Source organism: Hypomesus nipponensis, chromosome 14 (assembly GCF_054491055.1).
Source record: "Hypomesus nipponensis isolate SF chromosome 14, ASM5449105v1, whole genome shotgun sequence".
NCBI classification, from domain to species: domain Eukaryota; kingdom Metazoa; phylum Chordata; class Actinopteri; order Osmeriformes; family Osmeridae; genus Hypomesus; species Hypomesus nipponensis.
In genome coordinates, this window is record NC_140374.1 from 560,171 (window position 1) to 573,262 (window position 13,092).

Below are 13,092 nucleotides of genomic sequence, written 5' to 3' on the forward strand. Positions count from 1 at the left end.
TGGCATGGTCTCGGTAACGAAGCATGGTATGCTTGGTATGCTTGGTATGCTTACGTTGCAAAACGGGTGAAAGACGAGGATGCCAAATCCGAGCAGTGAGCTGAACTCCCAGCTCTCTGTCAAAACGCTTGGAGGAAAAAACACCAACAGAAGACAAACTGCACCTCATTAACATCAGAATAACAGGGGTTTCTATCAATGAACAGGCTAAATGGCCTGTTATGAAATAGGAGTTCTAGTCATACATTATGGAGAATCTAAGCAGCCTATGTCCTCTAACCAGGAGAGAAGATACATCACTGTTTAGCTTCTGAAGCAGCACCAGGCCATACATCATTTATAGAACACACAGTCCACTGGAACCTTGAGAGGTTTTATTTAGTTCTCCTGCCCTGGGCAGGGGCCAGGCTCAGACTTGTAGGTTAAACACAATTGAATATGAACTGAATCAGTATTCAGTGGTCGACCCATGTTAAACCACAACATCGACCTCAGATGTGAGACAGTGCCAGACAGCTGCTTTGTTTGGTTCGACATGAGTCATGACAACTCCCTCCAGTCAAAACAACAACTGTCTCCAAGGTGTTAGCTCTGCTATCTACAGCCAGGCCAGCCTACTAGCACGTCCTGCTGCAGCAGCCCTAACCACACAAGCCTAGCTGTGCTGGGCCTGTCCACAGAACCAGCCTGCTCCCAGCCCTGGGGGACGGAGGAGGAGCAGATGGGGGGAGGGAGGAGGAGCAGGAGTTGGGCGAGGGGACAGGCTGAACTGTGTTGTTTGTCTGGCAGCCCTCCCTTCTGCTGACCGGGGATAATCCTGGAGTAGGGCTGCTGTTCAGTCAAGCACACACTCAGTAAAACACACTCAGTAAAACGCACTCATTTCTGATCTAAATCTGAACCTTAGTCCTGGACACAGGCCTAATAGAAGATGTACGATGCTGACCGGTCACACATTTAAAGTTTTACATCGGACCATTTCTTCTTAATTTCTGCCATGGTACGGTTCTCTGAACCCACAGCATTTTAGGGCCTTATAATAATCAGAATCAGAATTCGGTTTATTCACCATGTATGTTTTACAAACACAGCATTTACTGTGGCAGGGAGGTGCAAAACACTAAACATATACAAATCTTAAATTAAGTGAAAGTACAAAAGTTTAACTATTTCTAAGAACTAAACAATCTAAGAAAACAACAATTTAAATATAAAATAATGATAATGTTTTTATTTGTAATGCACTTTACATTTCGCTAAATCTCAAAGAGCTTCATGTTAAAAACAAGATAGGGCGCAAATAGTGACAGTTTTCCACTCCGCCGACTTTCTTTTGTCACTAATACCTGATGACAGGCCGCCAAACAGGACACATTTACTCGCCTCCACCTCTGTTGTCAGAACCTCAATCTCACAGTCACCGTATTATTTTGAATAAACGCCGCGGCGTTTAACGTTCATTTTTGATGCAGCCTTTATTTGAGGGCGGCGTTTATTTGAAGAAATACAGTAATTCAGACAAAGAAATGACCTCAGGAGCTCATTTACAGTCCATCTGCATATTCATTTATGGGAGGAGGCAAGGCAGGGTCAGTGGCTCGTTCACGTGCGGTCAATCTCACGTTGGTTGTGATGTATTAAGGAAAGGTGCGCAGGACCTGGCGTACGACCGGTTTTATACATGTGAATATTTCTTTGCGTATGTACTTTGAGTTTTGGCCGTACGCCATCTTCTGATATAAAAGCTGCGCAATCCTTTATACATGAGGCCCCTGGTTTCCACAATCCCGTCTACATTTTCCACCCCATGGAAACACAGGGCACTAATCACTTCTTGTAGCCAGTGCTGAGCAATCCTTCACCAATTTAGCTGGGCACAAAATAAATCTGTTTCATTGACCCAAGACATCCTAGCTAGGGACATTACCAGAACGATAGCCTTCCATGCTCCTCTCTGCATTTAACTGTAAACAAGCCCCTTCACATCCAAGATAGCACTCAATCGTATTGATCCTTCTGCATGTCAGTACGCTCTGTAGAAATCTCATCTGGGTGTTCTGCAGAAAAAAACTATATTTTCTTACTATAAAAGCTCTAATGCCTTCTCGTGTTCTCAGTCATAACATTTAGTAATGAATAGGACGTATCAAAAGGTTACAGTACTGTATATTCATAGTTTTTTTCTGCTGGCACCTTTCATTTGGAGTGTTAAATAGTACTCAGCCTAGGATGGTGACATTACTCTTCTCATCACAGAGAGGTTGTAAACAGTTGATCCCTTGATTGTCTCTTCTTCTGTGAAGACTAAAACACATTGTTTCCCTCGAGTATTGATTACGGATCACTTTTTTATTTACAGTAATCAGTTTCATTGTCCATTCAGACTATTAGAAATAAAGAACTAAAACCAGAAAAGGCTTTTTCCAGAATCCCTTTTAAATGGGTCAGTCCAAAGCATTTCATACTTATATTCCAAGCAGATCGTTTTTTGTGCTTCTTAAATGTTCTGGGTGAAATAAGTAGGTGAAATGTGAGTTATATAATTTAGCTACCGAGTTGATTTGTGAAATCAGAAAATCCCACTTAAGTAGTTCCGTATCCCTCCACCGGTTTTTCCGTCACATTTTCTCCAGACAAACACTCTGGAGGCGCCCTGGATTAGTGTGGCCTCCTTAAGAGTTCTGTCAGTCAGAACCGAGAGGCCATTCCTCCCAGGGGAAGCTCCTCCAGACCAAGACAGCCCAGGTCACACAACTGACACCACTTCAGGAGCTTTCCTCCAGAGGTGAAAGAACTAGGCAGCAGCACCAGGGCTTGTACCAGTCCCCTGGTGGGACCGCTGGGCAGAAACACTGCAAACCTGACAGCTGGAGCCACAGGTCTGCCTTAACAAGGAAGAACCAGCACATCCTCCCCCCTCGTGTGGTGTTGTCTCCCAGACGCTGTCTGCTCGCCTGCCGTCATGCTCCTGTCAGACAGACAGGTTCAGAGAGCGGTCAGGAGCAGATAGACGCTTCCTATTTAACTCCCTGAGAGATGGAGAGCACAGCCAGCCTGCAGAAGCAACTCACTTCTAACGACTTAAACCAGAGACGTGAGGGGGTGGAGGAGATCCTAGCTCCGATCCAGAGTTGTCGGCTGCTTGCACCAGGCAGACAGGTCGACCTGGGCTGACAAGTCCCTGGTGAGCGTTATCGCATTTCCAGTAAGGTTGCCATTCCTGAACAGCTTATCAGATTCCATCTAAAACCAGAAACCTAACACATATTCAGGCCCAACAGTCCCCAGTCTGGTATCAGAGCTTGTGTTTCCCTGCACAGGAGCTGGATTATGATGCAGCTCTACAGCAGGACCCTGCAAGGCCTCCAAGGACCCTAGAGAAGGCCGAGTTGTGACTGAACAGATTCAACACAAACCTAGTTTATGTATCCTTAGTATAGTTAGACCATATATCTAAATTTAAGATTCCTATATGTATATTGTATGCACCTTCCTGCCAAAGCAAATTCCTTGTCTGGGCAAACTTTCATGGCGAATAAATCCCTTTCTGATTCTGATTCTTCATTTGAGCAGGGTTAATCAGGTCATCACTAGTCCCCCGAGGAGAAATAAGATCATTATGTAGTTCCTCCAGCAGCTCAGGACCACTTGGCAAATGACTGGGCAGAGCCACGTCTAGGGCTGCCACGATTCGTCGACGTCATCGACGATGAAAATGCGTCAACATCAATATTTTAAATCAACGCATATTTTTTTTCTTTTCATTATATACACATACAAAAAACGCTTCAATATCACAACGTAATTGGTGCTTGCATGACGTCAGTCGTTGTTGGCTCAAGTCATTGCTCAAATATCATGGCAGCTGCAGCAGAGTCCGACTTGGTTCCGAAACCCGAGTCCCCAAATACCCGAGGCTTCAAAAGTATGGGAATACTTTGACTTAACGCTATCACCAAACAATAAGGTGGTTTGTACACTATGCAAAGTTGCAATGGCATACCACAGCAGAACTAGCGCTATGCACAAGCAACTGAAAAGAAAACATACAGGTACTACACTGGATGATTGACTGCCAGAAAAGGCAAAACCACCGTTGTCTGGTGTTGTCTATTGATGTTTATTAGGGAGAGCCTTTTTAATATATGTTTTCATTGTAGCTGCTAAATACACGCATTATTAAAGCTATAAAGTCGTCTGCCTGCTACCTTAGAGTTTTTATTGAATAAATGTTTAGGTAGGTTAGAATCTGGGTTTATTCTACGTTGGTTGATAGGACGGCTCTCTAGGTTAGCTCTTGCTATTTAGCTAACTTGTTAACCGTAACCATGACGCGTTGCTAGGACAATGGAGGCGTATGAAGTGATTTAAAGACGTTAGCCCTACTCCGGCTCTAGTGTGTGGTAAATGTACACTACCTGGTTCTTAGATAATTGGCGAGTATCGCTATTGAATCATTACCGAACTGGCATAGGCACCAGCCCAGAACCAGCACCTTGGAATTTTTTGTTTAAAAGGGGTGTGTGTTTGTGTATGTTGGGATATGTTATGTACCTTATCTAAATATTTTAATTAACGTTGGTGTTGATAGTTTAAACCTACAGTTTTGCACTTTTTGCACTAATTTGTGAGCCTTTGTTTGTTTGTCAATGATATATACAGTTTGTTGTTTTCAAAATAAAATGAACTGAAACGGTAAAAAAAAAAAAAAAAAAAAGGGGGGAGGAAAATTAATCATTTAGATTAATTAACTAATCGATAAAATAGTTTACAGATAAATCAATAGAAAAATAGTCATTAGTGGCAGCCCTAGCCACGACCAAACCAGACTAGGCAGAGCCACGACCAAACCAGACTAGGCAGAGCCACGACCAAACCAGACTAGGCAGAGCCACGACCAAACCAGACTAGGCAGAGCCACGACCAAACCAGACTAGGCAGAGCCACGACCAAACCAGACTAGCAGAGCCACGACCAAACCAGACTAGGCAGAGCCACGACCAAACCAGACTAGGCAGAGCCACGACCAAACCAGACTAGGCAGAGCCACGACCAAACCAGACTAGGCAGAGCCACGACCAAACCAGACTAGGCAGAGCCACGACCAAACCAGACTAGGCAGAGCCACGACCAAACCAGACTAGGCAGAGCCACGACCAAACCAGACTAGGCAGAGCCACGACCAAACCAGACTAGGCAGAGCCACGACCAAACCAGACTAGGCAGAGCCACGACCAAACCAGACTAGGCAGAGCCACGACCAAACCAGACTAGGCAGAGCCACGACCAAACCAGACTAGGCAGAGCCACGACCAAACCAGACTAGGCAGAGCCACGACCAAACCAGACTAGGCAGAGCCACGACCAAACCAGACTAGGCAGAGCCACGACCAAACCAGACTAGGCAGAGCCATGACCAAACCAGACTAGGCAGAGCCATGACCAAACCAGACTAGGCAGAGCCATGACCAAACCAGACTAGGCACCAGGCCTGTTCACACCAGAGCTGAGGAAAGCATGGCCTGCAGTTTCACCTCAGCAGAACTGGAACACGAGACACAGTACTGGTTTGTTCTCCTGGGGATCCAACTTTCACAGAGTGTATTTATAAAGTGGGTAAAACCTCAACTCTGGTAATTGCCATGTTGCCAATGTTCTACCAAGGAATCATTAATATCCAAGCATGGCTGTTGTGTTGACTAAAGAGCACAGATGAGAGAAGCTGTTAACTCTGAAATCCTGAAAGCTCTTTTCACTTGTGTCACCACTATCTTGGTGGTAGCAACTGAGAAGTCATTAGAGGCCAGGCTTCTAAGGTGTCGATGCTTCTCACTGAACTGAGCAACGACATAGAAAAGCTCACATTTCAGTCAGCACAGGCCGATAAGACCAGGCCTTGAGCAACACGAGCAGTCAGATCCCTGTTCTGCAGCTGCCCCTGAGCTGCAGGTCAGAGAACAGGGATGGAGCGTTCAGTGGTTTAACTGTGGTTAAGGTCAGGGCTGTTCCACTACAGCAGTGGGCTACAGCAGTTCTAGCCTTTCATAAATCTACAGCAGTTCCCTGGAGCACATCAATCCTATCTGGTTTGTCATCAGTTGATGTGCAGCCAATGGATTATTCCTACTATGAGTGGTACGGTCTGCTCTTTAACATCAATGATATACAGAGATCCTGTTTGTTCTAATCCATGTTTCTCTTGTCCCTGTCATGCCAGAGGTCTGAAGCATCCCGGCTCTTTAGCAAAATGATCATATTTGACCCAATTACTGCTCGTTGACAGACACATTCGACTAACCCTACGACACAGGTCATTACTATTGTAGTAGCTCACACCTGCTTTGAGCTCATGCAACCAGCAGTGGACACAGGGTAGACCTTTACAGCAGCCTGGGTTTTAAGGGCAGTCAAGAAGCCGAACCAGCAAGGAACCTGGATCTCTTCACATCTGTCACATGTTCAGGAGTCCCAGTATATTCTGAGTAGAAGCCTTGGCCATAGCAGACCAAGGCTCGACCTCTCAACATCTCAGTCCACAATTACAAATGTCAGATGTCTATGAACAGACCTGAACGGCTTACTGATGACTTAATAAGGCATTATGGTGTCAACACCCAAAAAGCTTGTTCATTTTTATGATAATTATATGAACATTTAACTTTTTTCCTGGCTTCCTCCTGTGTACCTTGTAATTGACTCTTGCAGATGTCATGTGAGCACACACACACAGTCTATTACATGCATTCAGTTTTAGGAGACGCTTTTATCCAAAGCGACTTCCAAGAGAAAGCTTTACAAAAAGTGCATAGGTCAACGATCATAAACAATGAGATAGCCCCAAAAACATTGCGGGTATCCAAAACATGAAGCATACATTGTAAAAAAAAAAAAAAAGTGCCAATTGGTAGAACCAGAAGAGCATGTAGTTAAACAGATTATAAGTAAACAACATGACCCTCTAAAGTGCCAGAGTGTACCTGGAGGAAAGCAACAATAATATAATTAACAGCGAGTACAAGTAGTTAAATCAGTTACAACTAACCAACATGTGGGCAACAAGTCCCTCAATAAGAGTCATTGTGTTACTGGAGGAAATAAACTAACATCTGATCAATTTTTTATTTCACCTTTATTTAACCAGGAAAGGTCCCTTTGAGATTAAAAATCTATTTTTCAAGGGAGACCTGGCCAAGACAGGCAGCAACATAAAAACACAGTTACAGACAGAAGAACACAGAATGAGACAAGTAAAAAAAAATCAAAAACAACTAAAAGTTACATAACCTGGGGCCTGTACTACGAATCAAGATCAACATGCTCTGGATTACTTTCAGTTACCCGGCTACGCGAAGCCTAACAATTGCAGTCACGATAAGCGGTACTACGACGGCGGTTATCAACTCTCTAACTCAACCCAGATCTTTCCAATATAGAGACGTGCGCGTTCACATAAAGGGGCGGTGTTTGAACCGTATGTTCAATCGCAAACATGGACGAAACAAGAGCCGCATATTTCACAGAGGAGGAGCAGACAATCTTACAAACTTTGTCTACTCCTCCTGCGTGAAATATTGTAATACAAGCATATCAGGAATACAGACATAATACAGGCAAAATTCAACAAAGTCGCTGCTGCCAAGCTGGCAAAAAATAGCATACGCTGTAAATGCGTAAGCTACATGACTTATTGAAGATGTGACCATAATTACACGGGTGCATTCCACAACGTTAAACTTTTGTTGCTGTATTATTTTAGTTGCAACCCTGCAGTGGCAAACGACAGGGGAGCAAATGCTAAATAAATATAAAACCATAATTCAAAACGGTAAGTAGCAGTAGGCAATACTTGCACATATTTTAAGGCCAACAAGTACAAGGCTGAATTGCCTGAATTAGTCCCTTTTGTAGGATATTGTATAGCTACAAAAGGCCTATAGAACAATGAAATTGCCTGCAGCCAACAGGAAGAAAACTTAGGCAACTGGTGGCAGCAGGTTGGAAGCCCAGGCATATGTATGTTTCAAGTAATCTACGTGACCATGTTCATTCAACAATTATTTATGAATATTTTAGGAGTGAAATGTATAACTGTTCTCTGCAGTGACAGGAAATACAGTGGTGTTGCTGCCACCACCCACTGTCGTCCCACTGTGCCATACAGAGGTAACAGTGAAACTAATAGTCATACGCCAGTATGTATGCCATATGTGGTTGCTGAATATGGATGAAATATACCATTTACTTTCTCAAGTGGAGGTCGTAAATGATCAGGAAACTGTGTCTGCCTGCTCATTTTGGGGGTACACCTTTGAGTTGTATTTACCACTTGCAACACAGATGGTGAGAGTGTGTGAACGTTTGACTGTGATTGAAGTGTCTGTAATGACTAACTAATTGTGGTGGTCTCAACATAAGACACAAGTCCTTAAAGTGCTCATTTCAAATATGACTCAATTGATTACATTTCTATGGTGTTGAACTCAGCAGGATGAGGAACTTCTTCCTCCTCCTGAGCCTAGGGCCTCCACTTCAAGGCCAAGACAAAGACACAAGGTATAAGCAAAAAACCACAGTAGTCAAATGGACACTTTCAACTTCCTCCAAGTGTGCCTTGCAAAGGGACAATGTTCTTCATTTGTTTCAGGTTGGAGCAGACAGTGTGAGGGTCCTGTATAAAAGAACCCTGGAGCTCGATTATATGAGGTTTTTAATTAAAAAAACAAGGCTGGAGACAGAAAAACTGGAATATGAGAAGAGATCGTACATGACTGAATGAACGACACTAAACTTAGTTACACTGACATTTTTCCTGTTCCTAGGGGAGGGAGAACACATGAGGATGTATTTGTTAAACTTTTGTCTACGTTTGGATATTTTTTACCTTTTTGTGGCTTTTTTGTTGTGCCTTTTGAATCTTTTGTGGGGGTTTTCACCACTTCTCTCAATGTCCTATTTATTATCTTTGAAAAATGCTATAGAAGTGAATGAAACATCAAAAATCTATGAAAGTAGTGAAATGATCATTTATGTATCACTTGTGAAGAGCTTTGTACAGATACCCATTGTTCTTTTTGGTTTGAAAGGTTTTGGATGAAAGAAACCCCAATTTCTGATATGGAAACGATTAGAAAATGGGTCAAAGCAACCCAAGGACAAAAAGGTTAAGGGGAGACACAGTGAATAGGGATAACATACAACATGGAACCTCCCAAGTTGATAACTAATAGTATGTCAAATAATGTTTTCATTACTAGTTTCCTGTAAATGTAGGCCTATGTTTAAATGAGCAAATGACGTTGTAAAATATGATATTCTTTGCATACATTTCCAGAACAGAAATCAGAACATTGAGTGAAAAACCTTCTTTCATTTTGTCAACATATTAGGAGTCCAAAGTTTTTACAAAGGGCACTTTGGATATATATTTTTCATCACTCCATTAATCAGAATATGGTGGCAACAGCCATTAAATAAAATCTGTTCAAAATTGCGCGGCAGACCGTGTTCTTGCTCAGGTTCTCCGCATCACCCACACTATAAAACTAGCTACCCATAGCGAAATAACGAAACGCTATGCATTCAGTCTGTGGGACTGAGTGCACAGCTTCAATGCGTCGCATTGGCAACATACGGCTCAAGAAGCTGGCAATATACGTAATTCCCTCTGCTAAGAACCTATATCTTTCAGAAAGATACTCATGAGGGAATGCGAAAGGGTTTTGTCGGTCTCTAAATGTTCTGGCTCTTCTGAACGCACTTCTCACTATCAGCGCACCAAGCTGCACAGGATCTACTATGAACGGTGACGACATCATCGTCAAGAATGAGTTAATGGGCGGGGTTTTCATACCGGTTGATCTCTGATCTCCAACTTATCCTGCTCCCGACCAGGTTAGCCATTCAGCATATGTTACCATGGCGATATACCCCGGTAACAAGTAATCCACCGTCGTAGTACAGAAAACCCTGGGTTGAACCTGAAGTTACCTCGCTAACGCCAAATCTTGATTCGTAGTACAGGCCCCTGGTTGATTTAAAAACGTTTACGTCAAACAAATCAACAGTCATGTAAGCACACACATTAGTCATGTAAGCACACACACACTAGTCGTTCAGCCAGTTTCTCTGTTGAAACAATCCAAGATACACTGAATGACGGACTAATGAAGTAACAAGTTTCACCAGGCTAAATACAGACCAAGAGTCACAGGCTCCAAGACATCCATGTGGCCTGCTGCACTCACAGCCAGTTGAGAACTTTGATGCTGTTGTCATGAAAGTGGTTGTCCTTCTTTAAAATACATGACAAGGTGTTTGTGAAGCTTCTCAATCACCTCCATTATATTTAAACAGATTTCAAATCCGACGTCAAAGAAAATAAGCGGCACAGCACAGCCCACTCAACCCTTCCCTGGTTCAGCAGTGAGAACACTTTGCCCACAAGGACCTTTCCAAACCTTTGAGGCCAACACAACAGCAATCATTTTCATTGCTGTTCCATTTATCATCTTCATCCCAAATTCAATCTGCTGTGACTAATAGCTCAAAGATACAGGAGTCCTGGGTTGCTATTTTCTGAACACTTTTCTACCTCAGGTAACCCACATGGGAGCCGATATCTAGAACAATCTTTGCCTCATTCAGAGCCAACTATTGAGGGAATTAGACGTATTCTTTTGAACAGAGGATTTTGGTTAAGAACACCAGAGGGCTTATCACTGGGCTTTAGAGCAGAAGAGCTCCTTGTGAGCGTCACTAAACCCTGATAGGACAGGCAGTTTTTAGATAACAAAGACAAAGGGAGGCCTCTCCTGAACTCTTGTCACTCCAGAACACTAGTGACACTTCTATCAGTCTCTCCTGCTGAATGGGGGCAAGCAGATGTGCAGTGAGATTGGGCAATTTGAGTTTCCTAGTTCCTCTGACAAGCACTCTGTGCTGGGCTTCCTGGAACTCTGCCAAGAGGCAGCATGTCACACAGACTCAACAGGGCTTCACGCTTGCATCACCTGAGGCCACCAGGAGACTGGTGTCACAGCGACTGTGTGATTTCATAAGATCACAGGTCTAAACTGAGATGCATGAGACTAACAATCAAAACACTCATTAGAAGATCTGTGTGAGTACACAGCGATATTCAATGTAAAGACTTCTGTATGGAAGTTTGAAAGCAGTGGCCCCTAACTACATCATTTTGTCTTGGCCAATGCAAAACACAGCACTGCGGTTTGCAACCTGGCATGAGCATAATGCTCATCCTTATACACAAGCCGTAATATGCAGGATTTTATAGCTGTCAGAAATCAACTGCCTGAGAAAGCTCTTCATAGGCTCTGCCCCATGCTGTTTTATACACACACAGCCTTCCTCGACACTGAAGACAGGCTCAAACTGCAGCACACTGTTTTCAGGGGGGTTAAGGAGTAACTGACCACTGAGAATGGATCATAATATCCAATAATCCATGAAAATCAGTGTATTAATTAAAACATGCATCTTGCTTCATGAATTATTGAAACATTCTACAAATGTGTCAGACAGTCAAAAAGTTGAATTGTTGCAACTAGCTAGCTATTGAACCGTGAGCATCATTAGGCCTCTCGTGAGCTATAACCATGCCCCTTGAAGTACAACAATAACAAGAAATGTCCTGATCATGAACGACGGACAGCCACTGCCACACTACTGCCTAGCCAGGCCAGTTTACGTGAAGTAAAGTGGAAGCATACGCTACTGGTCATATCTATCAGATAGTGTGACAGTCACTGAAAAGATAAGAACAATATTTCCCATTCTCAAACGTCTGGTCAGCCGAAAGCTAGATCACTTAATAAACGCTGTTTGACGGACACTCTTTCGACTCAAGTCTTACGTCCTCGTCGAAGTCTATGTTGAAAAATGTCTCTAGCTAGCAACATAAATGAACACCTTGCAGTGCAACACGATTGCTATTTAACTGTAATTAAAGTAAATAAAAAGCTAATAGCATTGCAGAGCTAACAATGAAAGACAGAACATCTAATGTGTTGTTAGTGCTCATAAATATATATTCTAGGTCTTCAGACAAAGGGGCTTCTCCATGGCAAGACATGAGTAGCTAGCGAGGACAATCCAAAAGGGAAACGATACCTTGCTGGCTAGGTTAAGCTACCTAGCGTTAGCTAGCCGGCTAGGTTCCCATCATTTGGGTTTAAAGCGAGTCAGTTATCTAGCATGCCACTGCTAACACCGCAGCAGCGAGGCTAGCGAGCACACAGCAGCGAGCAGGCTAGCAATCCCGCGTTTCTAAAGTGTCGCAAAATACAAGCCTTGCTAGCTAGCTGGTCGTGTAAACTTAAAATGATAAACTTACCCTGTTTGAAAACCCCAGTCCAACGAATATTCTATGTACACTCCATATATCCTGATATGAAAGGTAAAATACTTCAGTAACCCCAAAAATGTGGTAAATTTGACAGACAAATCAATCAACGTGCTCCCAAGAAATCCAACAGCACTGGAAAGGGAAAACCAATTCAGTGGACTAGTGCAGCCTCCACACGTTGAGATCCCGTTCAAAAATTGAAAAATACCGGTTACGATAGGAAATTGAGATTCAGTTTCAAGCCCGGTTGGATATAAATCACATCCTTCAATAGTCCAATAAGAAAAGTCCAATAGTCCGCATGTCTCCACAACAGTATATTTCCTGGACTCGACTCCGCTGAATCTCTAATATATCTTAATGGCTGTTTGTATCTCTCAATGCTGAGGGTGCGATACAATGTAACCAACAAGCAGAACGAGTCACTTGCAAATTCAGGGGCAAAATCCAACTGGACGGGGGCCTCTGGAAGGGGTCGGCTGAGTGAGAAAACACGGAACTGAATCTTGGACGGGTTGGCAGGAGGCCATTCTGTTCAACTCGGTTTTTTCTCTCTGCAATTAAAATAGTTTTGTTTTCAGGTCCCTGTTATTTGGGATTAAAGCCATGAAACATTTCTTGATTCTTTACATCCTCTCTTGCTTGAATGAGGAAATCCAGAAGAGACACAGATCACTTCACTTTGAAACTATTAGTATTACTATTATTGCTTTAAGATGCAAGGTATT

The 13,092-nt window shown here is 43.1% G+C and overlaps 1 protein-coding gene across 1 annotated transcript in view; it reads right to left on the bottom strand.

Annotated features, from left to right (window-relative positions):
• Positions 1–12,787, bottom strand: part of znf609a (zinc finger protein 609a) — a 91,364-nt gene extending 78,577 nt beyond the window's left edge. The window contains exon 1 of the mRNA XM_084671570.1: positions 12,353–12,787. The gene's annotated coding sequence lies outside the window, so the exon portion shown is untranslated. The remainder of the gene's footprint in view (positions 1–12,352) is intronic.
• Between the last annotated feature and the right edge of the window lie 305 nt (positions 12,788–13,092).